The sequence below is a fragment of the Anser anser genome (assembly GCF_964211835.1).
Source record: "Anser anser genome assembly, chromosome: 11".
Taxonomy (NCBI): Eukaryota; Metazoa; Chordata; class Aves; order Anseriformes; family Anatidae; genus Anser; species Anser anser.
The window spans coordinates 13,633,527-13,644,130 of NC_139732.1; the positions used below are offsets into that span (position 1 = coordinate 13,633,527).

General features: G+C 46.4%; 1 long non-coding RNA gene across 1 annotated transcript in view; it reads right to left on the reverse strand.

The window, feature by feature from the left end:
• The window catches only part of LOC310879859, a 44,698-nt gene extending 42,609 nt beyond the window's left edge, over positions 1–2,089 (reverse strand). The window contains exon 1 of the long non-coding RNA XR_014571186.1: positions 1,710–2,089. This is a non-coding gene — a long non-coding RNA (uncharacterized lncRNA). The remainder of the gene's footprint in view (positions 1–1,709) is intronic.
• Between the last annotated feature and the right edge of the window lie 8,515 nt (positions 2,090–10,604).

Here is a 10,604-nt window from a genome sequence, read left to right on the forward strand (position 1 = left end):
GTAGGTAGTTCATGTTAAAGCCTGAAAGATGTCAAAACAGTAAGAAAAAGGAAGCTTCTCTTCCCTGAGTCTTCATCCATCAGTGTCTTCTAAGAGTTACAAAAAGCACTGTGACCAGCCTGACTCCATTTCCCTGCCTATGATATGATCACTGGTATTTGCCTGGTGGGCAACTTTTTGCCCTGTGGCTGTGCTCACTCGCTAAAGCGTGTTTTCCCTCAAGCACTTCATTGCTCTGTACTGCTCATTTCTATCCCATGCTCTTCTACCCTAAAGCCCAGTGCCATATGACGCTTTCCACTTTCTGAGCTTCGTCAGCAGGCTGCTTTTTTCTCTAGCTGGCACCAGTCAGAAACACCCTCTTCCAGGGCCTCATCCCCAGCTGCTGGGTCCCGGCTCCCGGCCACCCAGTGCGTCAGTGCTCCCACTGCCACTTCTCTGTGGCGGGACGCAGCCTCCAGCCAGGCCTCCCTGCGTGCTCAGCTAGCACCCGGCTGCTGCCTTCTACCACTGACAGTCAAAGCTGGTTAAGACAACCCCGCTAGAGTTTGGACACCATCACAGGAAACCCTCAGAAAAGTAACAAAAAAGATTATGCTTTTCTTCTACCTTCCTAAAGAAAAAGCCAGGCTTTCAAGCTTATCAACTTGTAGCCATTTGGTGACTACGTTTAGCTGCTTTCTTGACTATTTATCACTGTAGGAGGTAGCTACTTTTCAGGGTAATGCTTTGTGATGACTTTCTCTGAGAACCTTCTCTGGGAACATGGATGGCAACCTGATGCTCTGACTTCGTCATATTCACTCAATTCCCTTCATTTAACTCCATGAACTTCTTTACAGAGTCAGATGTTCTCCAACTTTGCAATGAATTTGAAGCATCTCATTTGCTGACAATAAATCCCAATGTCTCAAATGTTCTGCACGTCTCTGGTGACATCCTCTGTTATAGCTATTATCCACTATTATTGATATCCACCATCATTACAAGAAACACGCAAGCCCTAGGGTTGAAATTTAGTGAGGTATTGCTCTTGGGGAGCAAAATGGTGGAGTCCATTTTCCTCCACTTTCCTTCGTCTCAGCAGTCTCAGCAGCAGCTATTTCCCAGCAGAAAAACACTGGTGTCACAGGAGTTTTTGGTTGTGTGATGCCTAGTAACTTTAATAGGAGTCCCACAGCTGCCATCCCACACAGTGCTTTGAAGATTCGGACTGTGTTTCAACCCAGAGAGATTGTCTATAAAAGTCTCACAAACAATTCAGGCACAGTTACTGGCTTGGCCAGTCCTCGTCACTTACATGTCACCCTTCAGGAGCAGCACTCCCCAGGCTGACATTTGGGCAGGCACGGAAGTGACGCTGTGGCTCTTGGGAACCTCATAGCCAGCAGGTCCTAGTACACACAACACAAATCCAGCAAAGTGGGGTTCTCGGCACAGCCCTCTGGTGTTGCCTTCTCTTGGTGTAACATTTAACAAGCACCAAACAGGTGCAGGAAGAATCTCCCCACTTCACATCGGCAGGAGCTGTGGGGGGTTTCTGAGGCCCTGGGCTCATGGGCTCGTGGACCCAATGCAGGTGTCAAAGCGCAGGATCACACCAGGGGCAGGCCCACCTCATGGAACCCAAATGCACAGGAGCTGTTCTGCACCTGCAGCCGTGCAGTGGTGCAACAGCTCATGTCCTCACCTCACCCTTCCTTCCTTACCTCCATTTCAGATAAACCCCGAGTGCCTGCCAGTCAGCAGCTGCCTCCCTGCCTGAAGAGCACACCTGGGTGTGCTGTCAGGTGAACAGGGGACAGCACCTGGCTGTCACCCCGGCCTCTGGCTCTCGCACAGCCGAAGCACGGGGTGTAGGGTGACCAGCCCGGGACCAGCTCAGCGCCCGGTGTGGCAGCCCTCTCCTCTGTGGTTGCTCCCAGGACGGCCCCCTCAGCGGTGCAGAGGGAACAGGAAGGATCTGGAAAGCTCTGTGGCTCCGTGCCATTTTCGTGTTTGTTTACACACACTGCTCTCTGAATGGGCAGAGGTCTCTGAAAGTGCTGATTCATGAACATCCCTGCCATCTGTGGCCTCTTCAAATGAGAGCTCACCCGGATCCAAGGATGATTTACTTTTCTTGGCTCTTCATCTCAAACTGATTCTGTCTCCATTCCCTCAGACTTCGAAGGATTTGGGCAAAAACAAATATTATTGAATCCCTTGAAGCTGCTGAGTTAACTCTGAGCCACTGAACATTCAAGGTTCTGACAGGGGAAAAATGGCAAGAGTTAGTGCTGGGGATGCCGTCTCACAAACCTCACAGCCCTCCATTTTCTTCAAACCTACCGGTCTCGGCACACTCACAAAGTCACAGTTTGGAGGCCAGTGAAGGAAGACAGGAGAGGCTCTGCCATCCCAGGAGCTGGAGCTGGATCTGAACAGGGATTAGAAATGGGTTAGGATGCTGGATACCACACACATCCACCCCAGGCAGAATACAGCCACCTCCTGTCCCTTCACCAGAAAAGCTTCATTTCTTTCTTCCTCACACCAGCCACCAGCATGATGTACCTGCTTTGTGCAGATGACTTCAGTGTTAGTCCTACTGCACTGCCCTCCTCTCTTTTTGCACTGTGCTCTAAAAATCTGTTGCTGCCGATCCACTTTCCCATTAATGGCCACGGCCTCACCAAGCAGGGCAGAGCTGTGGTCAGCGAGCTCTCCTGTCGGGGCACGTTATACACCACCACTGCAGCCGAGCAGCTGCCCCCTTCCTCCCCCCAGCTACGTCTTCCCACTTGTGAAACTATCCCCTCAGAACCAGAAGAACCCGCTCCAGGGGAAGGTGCCTGAATGGGGCTCGCAGGAATTGGCCCTGAAACTTTGTTATTGGAGCTGACACTGGAGTCCAGCGAAGTGCTCAGCTGCACCTCCCGCTAACGTCACGCAAGTGGAAGGTGCTTTGCATGCCTCAGTACTAGCCCCAGCGTTATCGCAGGCCAAATCATAACCACCGTAATAAAAGTTTGCAATAACGTCAGTTTAATTAATGGTGAGAAGAAAAAAGTCTTGCCAGGCCAGATGGCAAATCCTGAGTTTCTCACGTGATGACTGTCAAATTACTGTCTCCACAAAAGAACGTCATCAAGCACATTTAATAAACCTTGGAAATGTTTATCGAAGCAGCGGCAGAGATCCTGGCTGATCCACCAGGGTCTGTGCCCAGGAGAGATCCAAATGCAGAGCTGAGCTTTAAGGAGCTGCCACCAATAAAGGCCTCGAGTGCATAAAACCAGACTCGGCTTTTAGACTTAAAAGTCCAGCTTTGCAGAGGTCCCTGTCTCTCAGCCACCTGCACTCTGTGGTCTCTCCTTGGTTCACATTCACATTTTCTGCTGGCACACCTGTCCAGAACAGCATCTCCAAGGAGCTGCATTTTACACCAACCTCCACGGGCACACAAAGATGCAGCCACCCCTTCCCTGAACGCCCTGAGGTGGGGGGTCTTGCAAACCAGCTCCCGGCAAGCCAAATGCATCCTGAGGCTCCTCGCAGCATGGAGCTCCGATCGTTTCACTCTAACCTAGGAGCTGTCCACCACCAGCAGGACAGAGAGAGCAAACATCCGTTTAGCAGAGGTTTCACGCAGGTTTCACTCTGAAGAGCTTCACCCAGAATAGCTGATCGGCTGGCAGTTAGACAGTCTCATGGGAAGTGAGAGACAAGCGCTCGCAGATTGAGGAACGCATTGAACCCAGGTCTCCCACTTCCTCAGTGAATGCTCTAAAATAAAAGACAGTGACTTAGAAGACAGACACCAGCCAGAAGGAAGGAGCACCCCTCTCTCACTTCAGTGGTATTGCTGGCACTGCCCCTGGGGAGAAGACTCTGGGCTTGGAGTCCTCAGAGGACTCAAGCAGGAAGCCCTGAGTGAGGTTTCTATGCTCTGATGGGATGGCAAGAGAGGCAAGAGTGGAAAAAAGATCAGAAACACCCATATTTTCAGGCTGACCTCTGGATATCAAACATGCTTGGTGCTTGGGAAGCCTGAGCACATCAGCTTTGCTTTTGGTTTTAGGATCTGGCTTTATGGCGAGACAGCACCACAATCACTGTTCCTAGCCCCGTGCCCTGCACTGAGCGTGGCACCAGCGGGCCAGCAGCCACGTAGCATCTCCCTGAGGGCTCGGTGATGGGGTGCCCGAGGGCCACGACCAGAACAAGGGTCTGCCACTCCATCTGTGCTCTTTGGGTGAAAGGATGTGGTTTGCTGAGGCTTTGTGGTCCTTTGGCTAGTGAATGGCAATGTTCTGTGGGAACTGGTTTTGACTTCTCAAAGCTTTTACCTTTGAGACAGTGGGACAGGACACTTTGAAAACTGCTTCTTCCCCCTTTGTAGACAACGGGAGAAAAAATGACTTGACATTTTCATACTGCAGTAAAACCAAACTTTAAAGTGTAATAAATAAATTCTGCCTCATCTGGATGAAAGTGCATTGTACTTTTGCAACTTTATGTGTTATCTTTCAATACCAACAACAAGAAAACAAGCATTCCACACAAAACAAAGAAATAAAAGAACATGTTTCAAGTGTTGGCTGGTAATTCCGTGTAACATATTTTCAGGCCTGTCATGAAAAATAAGCAACGTAATACAATTTTTGTAAGCTGTTTCTCTTGGCAGATGGCATTTCCATTTTCAGTCTAATGCGGAGGGCTGAAGTGACAACCACCACTCCACTAAAGCTAAACCTCTAGCATAGCTGCTGCAGCCACTGAAGAGTTCTGCTTTCACGTCGCTGTTAGCACGGGGAGTTTCAGAAGAATTTTGGATTGGCTTGGAAACAAGTCTAGCAGGGTGCTACAAATAGAATAGCAGAAGAAGGTAGCAGAGTAAAAATATGCAGCATTAGATCACGGGTATGGAAGTAGTGCAGACAGGAAGCCAATGAAAGGGATAGGCATGCTGTTGCTCTCTGCTACTTGCCACGATTTTGAACGCGCTCCATTTCCAAATCTCTGACAAAATTCCCACTTGTTTAACCTCACCTCCCTCCTTCACATTGACACTCACAGCCAGTCCGGATAAAAAGACCAGCACACTAGGAAGGAGATGGGTTGTTTTTAAGCCTGGCCCTTCAAAGCGCCCTGTGCAGCACAAAACAGCTCACACGGTCACCAGCCGTAAAGTTTCATCTCACAGCAGGCACAGCAGGGCTGAACACAGAACCTGTACTTGAACCTTTCTGACCTTTGGGGATACATCCTTGTAGTTTGGGCTCAGTCAATTCATATGGTGTCCCACATCTGAAAGCTGGGGTGCCTACAGCAAGGCTTTGCTCATGCATCTAATGGCCTGGGTTATTTTCCAAGGTGTGCACCACTTTCCTACTGACTCCTGTGGGATTCATCAGCCTCATTTAGGAATTTGAATATGGATTTAGGAGTCTAACTTTTGGCACTTGGGGTGGAAAACTTTAGCCAATAAGACTGCACAATCCTATTACCATGACAGCTTGGGAATGTGAGAACTCAGCAGTTTGGAATAAGGCGCCACATTAAAAATAGATTAAACTGAGAACAGCCCTCACGGCCTGCGGCGCCTAGGACAAGTGTCTGCCAGCTGAAATGCCTCGTAGGTAACTGTTCGCTAGTGAATCAGGTGCTGGCTGGAGGTGCCCACAGTTGCCTCAAGACACAGACAGATTTTTTTTCCAGAGACACTGTATTTTTTTTTCTAGCACCATATGAAACTCGGCAGCTCTAACCCTAAGGGGATCTGTGCAAACCTCTGGCTTGCTCTGGTTCCCATGGCACTCACATCCACCGAGTTTCACTTTGAATTTCAGGCCCACAAATTTTCAGACTCAGCCCAGAGCGATAAGCTCTGCCAAGCCGGAGCTCTAGCGATCGAGCAGGACTCTTCCCCTTTCTCTGAACACTAATGCATGAAATGGTGGAGGAACCAAGCCGCCTTGTTGTGACACAGGGAAAACACGATCAGCATCCAGCGCAAGGTGCTGGAAGGACTGATTTCCTGGTCCGTTTGCAGCCCGAGGGTGAAACAAAGGGTAAGCTTGTTCCCCTGGCTGGCGGCTCCCTGCTAGCCAAGGACAAGAGTCACTTGTCCCTTTGGCTCCCTTAGATCTGCCCAGCAATGACCGCAGAGATTTGCTGACCTGCCGGCAGCACTTAGGACAGCTGGTGGGGTTGCATTTCAGTGGCTCTGTGTTTGTTTCTCCGACAGCTCCCAGAGGACAGTAATGCTTTTATGCTTAATATATGCTGTCATTTTGTATTACATCTTTTCTTTGGAAATTACTTCATAAAAGACCAAACCTAAACAAAGACCCAAACCCCAAAATCCAAACCCCAAAGAAAGTTGAGGACTGCTGCAGACATCGCGAGTGAATTACTGCTCCTTCAGCTGACACGGAGTCAAAAGAAGCCATAGCCCTGCTGGCTTCACAAGAGTGATCTGCCATAGAGTGGTGGTTACTGGTCACTAACATCTCTTCTCCAGACTTCTGCTCTTTCTCTTCTCCAGTCCCATCATGTGGTGAAGCCCTTGATAGTGGCTTTTGCTGCTGTATCAGCATTTGTGGCATAAAACAATTGTGACAAACCTTTGGATTCCACAGCTGGATTGCCCAAACACATACATGACCAAGCACAACCCCAGCTCCTAACTGTCCTCCTCCAAAATCAGTCCTCCCGTGCCTGATCCACGCAGCACCCACAGACTGACAGTGAGGGTCACGGTCTTACACAAAGGACTGGCAACGACTGGCTCAGAGCAGACTGGATCTATTTGCATGTAGGGGCTCGATGTGCTGGAAAAATATTACAAGCACACTCCATCCAGTTTCATCTTCAGCTGAGTACAGTAACTCACTGAATACTGCAATACATTTGACAGGTTAAGAAACCTTCTGCATTTTATTTGTTTTAATTCCCTGTATATCTCTCTACACTTTATTTTCCCTGCAGGATTGTTTGGGAATGCCTTACAATAACAGGATCAAGAAAGGAACAGTATATACCAGGTGTGTGAGTGACTAACTCTGCCCCGCAATGAAAGCACTGCCAAAACTTGGGGGGGATTTCAGCGTACTTCTATTTCTGTAGATACAGGTGGGCTGAGAACATCATTGACTAGGTTCCAGTGGAATAAATAAAAATAGGTAAATGATAGACGTGAACGTATCTCCCCCAAGCCTTGGGATTTACAAAGAATTCCCCTATTCCCCCACTCCACACACAAACCTGCACATTTCAAGATCCAGAAGGCACCTTTTTCATACGTAATGCTAAAAATTTACACTAGGCTTTATAATCCTAAAATACCTCTATGGCACTGAGCCACATTTGCAATACGTGGGTGGAAAAGCTGTCAGCATAGCGGAAAAAATATTCTGCTGAAACTCAAAACTTTGCAGAAACAGCTGAGTCACTCTTTCACAGTTAAGGTAGTCCGGGCTTGTTACCCTCCGTGCCTCTGGACGGAGCCTGGCACACGCGCCCACCCCCTGGCTGCTGGGACCCCCAGCCCACCTCTGAACATAAGCTGTGCTGAGAGCATCGAGCAGGCTTTCCTCACGCAGGTGCTTTGTACCACCCACCCGTGCAAGCCGAACGAACGCTGGGCATCCCAGAGGCTTGAAGCCTTCAGGTATCTGCAGCAGTGCGGCCAGATGTGTGCTGGCCAAGTCATATGCATCAGCTCAGCTCTGGTAAGCAAGATGATACGCAGCTGTACGCGCAGCTTATGACCTGATCACAGCTCTCAAGGCAAATGATGTTTCCCTGACCTCATAAGAATTAATGCTTTTTTATTAAAAATCATGAACATAATGTAAAAGCTTGAAAATCTATCTCAAGTGCTCTAAGCTAAAAGAGCACAAGATCAAAACACGGAACAAAAACATCTCCACATTTCATTCTCTCTTTTTTTTTTTTTCCTTTTTTTTTTAAAGTCTCCCGATTCCGTCAGTATTATTGTTTTGGCTGGTAAGAGGGAGCTGCCTATGAGCCATTTATTAGCACAAAAAATTACTGAAATTGCAAAGGTCTAGAAGTCATAACTGCCAACAGATTATAGACTACTAATGCAGTCACATATGAAATCTAGAAAGCTCATTTTAAAGGAACTCTATATAGCCTATACATTTTGATTCCCTCAAAATACAATTTGGCTTGAAAAATCCTGTGATCCTTTGACCTGCACTTTAAGTAGAATGCAAGATTTTCAAGAAAAATTAGATTTGCCTGTCCAAATCAGAAGAGTGTACATACAGGTAAATAACAGCTTCCTTCACATGCACAACAATGCATCAGATTTTCAGTGTGTAAAAATAATTTTCATATGAACTGCAGTAACAATATAGACTCATTAGCTGTGCTGTACACACACAGCCATGCAAATGCTGTCACTGGGATTCATGGGTGCTTACAGGGCAAGTTTGCTGCTCTAAAATGGCAATATCAGAAGGTAATTTTGCATTTTAAACCCTAACTAAGGAATTGTCTATAAAAACTGACGTCCCACATTTGTGTTCCATGCTAATAGCTGCCAGCCAGTCTAACTTGCATCTGTGTGTTTCCTCCCCCAGTGAGAAGATCTATTTCACGTTGTACATCACAGAAACGTGCCCAGGATGTGCACACACCCAAGACATGAACTGTTTTTCCCTTGCCCCACTCTGCCATTGCACTGGAATTCTGGGTGGGACCCTTGTGATGGAAGAAATGCAGCGAAGGATTCCCCTACGTTTCAAACTTTTCTGAAACATTTCTCGTCGTTCTCATATTTCACAAAACCCAGCAGTCCTCCAGCAAGAGCACTTTGCTTTTCATGGGAAATGACACTGACTGGGGCAAAAAATATGCTTTTCTAAATAAACAGATTATGTTGTATAACATGAAAGCTAAAAAAATAATGGCCTCAGCACGCCTACTCCCTGTCTGCCATCACCAAGTGCACACACACCACAGGCTTCAGCTGGGTACCTTTTCAAGCACCAGGCCCTCTTACAGTAGTCGGACAGCTGGCTCTCCCACAGACCCACCTTCCTTCAAAGATTTGCTCCCAACCCTGGTAAAGATGATGTGACTTTTGTCACCAGCAGAAGCAAACTTCAAATGTCCTCAGCTCTGCACCCCAACAGCAGCTGTCTGTCTTCTCTCTTCTCTACCTTCCCCTCCACATCACATTTTCATACCAAAATACATACTGTTCCTATGAGCCCTAAACACTTTCATTATTTTAGGTCTTCTCCTATAGGGCTACAGAAAGAGCAAATTTCATCTACTACAACAAATATAAGAGCACTCTCTCAGTGCTGCTCGTGAGCTCTTGCAGGGATAATTCAGGTCACTGACGTAACGCTGAGAAATGCACCCAGCTACCGAACAAAAGTACGAACACCAGCAGTGTCAAGAAACATCTGCCACTGTTTATAATTCTAAGGAAATCATCCATATACAAATTAGTTTTAAAAATTTACAGTTGTATTACTGATAGCTGAAGAATCACATTTCCAACACCACTTGGCCACGACATTACAAAATAAGTTACGTGAGATAACTCAAAATGTGAACGTCATTCTTTACCTATTATGTAACGTCCTATGTGTTGTTACAGGTCTCATGAAATACCCACTTGGAATTTGCCTTAGCAAAAGCTGCTTTTAAATTGGTTTTATCAACTCAGAATTCTTGATGGGATATTTGCAAATGTTATTGCTCACAATGTAAACATTAAACAGTATGCCTAGAGCTTTATTTATTTACACTACCTACATGTTCACTTACAATCAAAACTTGATGCTTTCATGTGGTAATCATATATTGACTTTTTAAAATAAATGTTGCCAGTACTTTTTATATACATTCTTCACTCAGTGAGCCAAATAATACAGTGCTATTCTTAAAACTGCAGACTAGAGAAGCAAACCTTAGCTTTATTGCACGGAACAGCAACCCCTTCTTTACCCCTGCCTTCAGCTACAATGGGAATAAGCCAATTCTGTAACCAATAATAAGATAGGTCAAGAAAATGTTGGTATGAAAACACTGCTAGTCCCATTCTTTCGGAATTTAGCATGAGTTCCAGTCAACATGGGAGGGCTGCTGACTGGAGTGAAGCAAGCGGCACTTGCACAGAGCCTTCCAGGTTTTATACTATTTTACGAGAAGTCTAAATGCTAATTTTCACAATTATGAGTCAACAACAAATACTCATTTCAGCCTGACTCTGTCAACAGTGTTTTAAATGAACTGGCTCGTCAATAAAAATGTGAAAATAATTTTTTAAAAGTTCATGAATATACATTCCTAGTCCACCAATCCCCGCACGAAACTGAATTCTGTTCCACCAAAGAGAAATCTAAAATATAAATGACAACATAACAAAAATAAGACATATATCTGACAGAGATGACTGTATGGTTGTATATGATGAAAGCTAGAATATGTGATACTCAGTGACCAACAGCAGGTTTGGCAGTCAGCCCTGATCTCCCCATTACCGGTTGGGTTATATTTACTGGTATTTGGTTGGGTTATCTCCTCTCCCTGAGGGACACTAGTATAAATCACGTGGTGGATCCAATACGTAT